Source organism: Thermobia domestica, chromosome 4, assembly GCF_964235325.1.
Source record: "Thermobia domestica chromosome 4, izTheDome1.hap1.1, whole genome shotgun sequence".
NCBI classification, from domain to species: Eukaryota; Metazoa; Arthropoda; class Insecta; order Zygentoma; family Lepismatidae; genus Thermobia; species Thermobia domestica.
In genome coordinates, this window is record NC_137457.1 from 196,497,316 (window position 1) to 196,503,359 (window position 6,044).

At 30.5% G+C, this 6,044-nt stretch overlaps 1 long non-coding RNA gene across 1 annotated transcript; it reads left to right on the top strand.

Moving 5' to 3' along the window:
* The first annotated feature begins 3,899 nt into the window (after positions 1-3,899).
* LOC145683425 (uncharacterized) lies at positions 3,900-5,742 on the top strand. The gene is made up of 3 exons (XR_014131090.1): positions 3,900-3,975; positions 4,842-4,929; positions 5,649-5,742. It is a non-coding gene; the product is annotated as an uncharacterized LOC145683425 (long non-coding RNA).
* Positions 5,743-6,044: the final 302 nt, after the last annotated feature.

Sequence of the window (6,044 nt, forward strand, 5' to 3'; positions counted from 1 at the left end):
ACTATGAATCTTTTTAAATATTTTTTTACTATATATCGAGTTAAAAGTATGACGCGCTTTATACTTATTTTGACTGCTTTTGGTTTGTAATGGTAACTAGTCTAATCGCAATAGGTATTCTTAGTATAGTACTTAGTATAAAGAAAGAATACTAGATTTAGGGACGAAAATACTATGGGGAGGGAGTTAACAAATGATATCCATGTTCGTATAGTACATAGAATGGTATAACAGTTGTGTCAATGATTCAGTTTGTGTTGCAACGAGTTTTACGAAATGTGAGTATGGAGAAAATAGATTAGTTTGATTGTAAGGAAATGTTACGAAATGTTGGATTCCTGTTAAGTATAGCAACCAAATGAGAATTTGATGATAAGGACACATAAAATTAGGACATAAATGAAGAAGCATAACAAGGGAAATATATTTATAATATCGATAAACGTAAAGAGGTGACGGTGACTTACACTAATTATTGAATATGTCAGAATAAGCATATGGCTGGTACGACATGGTATCCAACTGTTGTTTTCTATGAATTTGAATTTTTCCTCTTGGTATTACATGTACCCTTTGTCTTATTTTGACATTACTATTTTTTTACTTCTAACTAAACTTTACCTAACTTATGTCATCATTTGATGTACGTAATTGCTGTCCTTTCAACTAGGCTTTTAGATAGTTTATTTTTCCTTTTGTTTAAATTAGTACTGTACGTTTAACTGATTTTTAACTTATTTTCCTAATTTAACATAACTTAATCAGCTTATCTTTACTTGTTGAGTAATATAATTCTCCTTCATTGTCGCACATGATGATAAATATTTTCCTTATATGATTTCATGCCTATAAATCTTCATTTTCTGTTATCTACTATTGTTCCTGATTTTATTTCCTAACGTGAACTAAATTTAGTTATATTATTCCCGGTTTGCTTTTCATAGTAAATGATCCTCAACTGAAACATCACTTGACGCTGCTATACAACACTTATTTTTCTCACTTCCAACTCTGAACGAAAACTTAATTTAACGAATTTCCACTTTGATTTGTTAGTCATTGGTTGGTATCCAATACTGCTTGACGGTAATAAATATAAAATAATTTACATTTTCTAAGATTTAGGCTTTCCTAATGTAATTGACTTAACATACGTCGAATGACCTACTTTCTTCCTTTGTAATGCACACCCTTTGCTTGCATGCCTAAGCAAAATTTCTCCCTCTCTGCTTGTTTTTACTTTCTGTTACTGTGTATCTAATTGCTTGAGTATCTATCTCTCTCTATCCCTCTTTTCTCTCTCTCCCTCTTTACATATATCTGTAGTTTGTATGTTGGCTTCCTTTCTGATTGTTTTTGAGTATCTCCTCTCTCTCTCTTCCTTTTTTCTCTTTCTCCCTCTTTACATATATCTGTAGTTTGTATGTCTTCCTTCCTGCTTGCTTTTACTTTCTGTTACTGTGTATCTGATTGTTTGAGTATCTGTATATCTCTCTCCTGCCTCTCTACTTGTTTTACTCTCTGTATGCATGTCTATTGACTATCGCTCTACTTCTTTTGAGTATCTGTAGTTGTCTCAGTGCACAGCTTTGCTTGCATGCCTAAACAAAATTTACCCCCTCTTTGCCTGTTTGTACTTTCTCTATGTAATTCTACGTATTTGAGTATCTGCTTGCTTGAGTATCTATCTCTCTCCCTCTCTTCCTTTTTTCTCTTTCTCCCTCTTTACATATGGGGGCCGCGGTGGCTCAGTGGTAGAGCGTTCACCTCTGGTGCTTGGGGTTTCGGGTTCGATCCCCGCCCCCGCCAAGTGAACTTTGTGGTGGACAAACACCGTGTGCGTGGGTTTTCTCGGGGTTCTCCCGTTTCCTCCCACTTTCTTTATTCCACCATTTCATTCATTACTCATCATCACCGTCTCCTTTAGCCTAACCGGCATAACCGTGGGACGTAAAGCTTAAAGATTTCATTTCATTTTTTTCCCTCTTTACATATATCTGTAGTTTGTATGTTGGCTTCCTTTCTGCTTGAGTATCTGTATATCTCTCTCCTGCCTCTTTTCTCTCTCTCCCTCTTTACATATATCTGTAGTTTGTATGTCTTCCTTTCTGATTGTTTTGAGTCTCTCTCTCCCTGATTTGAGTATCTGTAGTTTGTATTTTGGCTTCCTTTTCTACTTGTTTTGAGTTTCTCTCTCTCTCTCTCTCTCCCTCTTTACATATATCTGTAGTTTGTATGTTGGCTTCCTTTCTGCTTGTTTTGGGTATCTCTCTCTATCTCTCTCTTCCTCTTTTCTCTCTCTCCCTCTTTACATATATCTGTAGTTTGTATGTCTTCCTTTCTGATTGTTTTGAGTCTCTCTCCTTGTTTTGAGTATCTGTATGTTTCTCTCTTTACGTATCCGCTATTTGTTTTCACTTTTATGTATGTATTTCTTTCTATAGAATGAAGAGTTTCACAGAAGTTGAGTTTCACAACTTTATTGAACCTTATGCTACTACAATTTAATCTACCCTAATTTTGACACTTGGTCTTCTAAGTAATCTTTATCTGTATTTTCAGTTAACTTTTCCTGATTCTCTTTTTTGTTAGTAGTATGCCTTTACATTGGTTTTCAAGATGCTCTAACTTATTTCTGTGCTTGGTATTATTAGTCTCTCGTCATTCGTAGTTCTTGGTAATTTTTTTTGCTTGTTTTCCTTAGTGATCTCATGTTGAATTCTTTGATTGGTATTTGATGCTTTTGGTATGATCTAACCTAGATGACCTGAATAATTTATTTTGAATTAATTTAAGGTTTTGATAATAGTGTCCTTGATTGTACGTTTCATTCTTCTTAATGTAACTTATTACTTTTTAGTTGTGCTTGCTACCCAATATATTCTTTGTGCCTTTTTCTGCTTGTTTTTCTTATAAATGCTATTCAGTAAATGATTCTAAGTTTTGTTATTTGTTAATTAGCCAAATGAACCTCATACTTGATTTTTCTTGGAATGTTCTTATCCTGAACTAGTCTTAATCTATTTGAAAAGCTTTTTGCCCCTTATTTGCTATTCTATGTCTGTTATCAATCCTATTATTAGATACCTTTATCACATATTAACTACTACTACTACTACTACTACTACTACTACTACTACTATTACTTGGCTGAATCCCTAACCAATTTACTACTGGTATTTCTTAACATGCATGAATGCTATTTTATTCTGTTCTTTAATCTAACCCAAGCTATTTCTTACCGCCTATCTTCTTTGTCCAGCTATCCTATGTTTCTATCTGTGATTGTAACTTTTCTTGTTTTTTTTCTGTTTTTGTGTCTAACTCAAGTTTCTTTCTTAGGTTTTGTCATCTGTCTTTATGCATGCTTTTGTTTCTGTGTATAAATTATGTTTCCTTCTTATGTCTTCTTTTCTAACTTTCTCTTAGTATTCTTTGTACTCTAATTAAGTATTCGTAAAATTTTTATAATGGTTTCATTTAGGTCTCTCATTAGAACACTCGGAACTTACATAAAATTTCATTGACATCTCCTGTGCCTACTTACATATACTCCGATTGCTTGGCTCCTCCCCTACTGTTTTCTGTTAGCTTCGTGTTCTGTAATACTCCTATTTGAAAGTATCACAGATATATAATATTATGAAATAAACAACTTTATTCTAACCTCTTCTTATATAGAACTAAATGTAACTATAGTCACTTCTGAAATATATCTTTAGATAACTGCATGTCATGAATTAGATATTATAATCTTAGTGCCTCTAACTTATATATATGCATTAAACATATTCTATATTTCAACAATATCCATATGACAATATATTGTATACTAGTATATAAGATATCAAATATATATAGTACAAAATATATTTCTAACACATGTTATGTTATATTTTAGGTTACCCTTTGTGGAACTATTATAACTGAGCATCAGAAGTACCACAGGAACAGGATATCTTTCTGCTACCAAAGGTATGTTTCTTATCATCTGAGCTTCCTATGGAAGCGATTTATTTACAAGTTCTCAAATGAAATTTGCTCTTTAAAATTTTAAAAAACGAGTTTGTGTAACAGACGAGAGAATAAATAATTAGTATTTTCGAAACAAGTTTCTCTTTATGAGTTTTCGTAGAAAACGAATCTGTTAATAATACGAGAGAATAAAAGATACGACCCAATAAATAAATAAATAAATAAATAAATAAATAAATAAATAGAGTTTACGTAGTAAAACGAACTATCTAAAATTCCTATGAAAGCGAATTATTTACAAGTTCTCAAATGAAATTTGCTCTTTAAAATTTTAAAAAACGAGTTTGTGTAACAGACGAGAGAATAAAAGATACGATCCAATAAAAATAAGGAGTTTTCACAGAGAACGAACGAATAAATAATCGCGATCATGTTGCTGCAAGAGTATTATTGAAAATAATACGAAATAATAAAATAAGAAACGATAGAATAAAAAAGTCGAGTTTCCAAGGGAAACGAAATAATAAAAATAAGAAAAGAACATTGAAAGACCAAATAGAGATAATCAAACATCTAAGAAAGAACATTGAAAGACCAAATAGAAATAATCAAACATCTAAGAAAAAACATTGAAAGACCAAGTAGAAATAGAAAGAAAGAAAGGTTAGTTTAAGTTACTTTGATTAAACATTTGAATATTCACAGCATAGCTGCTCTACGGAGTATGTGTTATTTGAAACAACACGCAAGAAAAATAAAACGAATTTCCTTTAATGAAAATGAGAGAATAAAAATAAGAAATAATTCATAAACATATTAGGAAAATAAATTACAAGTGTTACTTAGTAATGTTTCTTTTGTTTCAGGGCAACAAATTGGAGATTGAAAACAACTGCCAAGTAGAAGTTGTAACGGAATTCAGAATTCCAAAGTATCAAAGTTCACAGAAGTAAAGTAAGTATCATTGACGACTTACTTAATAGTTTGTGCTTAAGAAATTTTTTCACATGAATTATTTTTGTAACAAAGTTTGTAGCATGCAGATTACTTTCAAATTATTTTTATTAGCGTCAGTTATTTTTAAGATCATGCATTTTTTAAATTTGAAGCCTTTTATGTTTAACTTTCAGCATGCAGTTGTTAACATCAGTTTAAATTTTTATTTCTGCTTTGAAATTTTGTCATCAATAACTTTCAGCATGCAGTTGTTAACAGCAGTTTGATTTTTTCTGATTTCAACTTTTGTCATGCTTAAATATTTTTCGACATGCATTCCTTAAAAATTGTAGAATGCAGCATAGTTAAATGTTCGCATCATATACTTAATTACATGCAAATTTATTTTAAATATACAATTACTTGTAACAACATATATTTTCGTTACGCGTCACTTTTAAAAAAACATACCAAAAATTTGACAGCATGCAATTAATGTTTTCAAATACTGTCATTAATGCAAATTATTTTAAATATACAATTACTTGTAACAACATATATTTTCGTTACGCGTCACTTTTAAAAACACCAAAAATTTGACAGCATGCAATTAATGTTTTCAAATACTTTCATTACATATAAATTATCTTCCATAGTTTAGTAATACAGATTTTCAAAATTTATATTCTGAAATATAATTTCATGTAAAGTAATATTGTCTTTCTTTATTATTACAGCATTCACGTGTTTCATCAACTGTGAATTTACCACACTCGGGTAACACCATCTAAGAACATTTAGATAAGGTTTTTCCTGTTTGCCCAGCGGCGGTAAGTGTTCATACATATTTTTTGTCAAACTTTAAAAGTTGTTAATAAACAGAAAATATTTTCTTACATAGATGAATTAATAAGAAACATCAAGATTTTAACCTAATGAAAAAACAAATATAAAGAATATATAAAAGGTTTAAGTACACAAAATAACATAATTATGAAGAATTGAATTTTACAATTAACATAGTTTGATGAACGTGTGCAGAAAAATTTTTTCAAAACATTTTTATTTTTCAAAGTTACACTTTTAATTTCGCAAATTTAATTTTTAAGTTTCCATTATGCATTTTGGTTTTA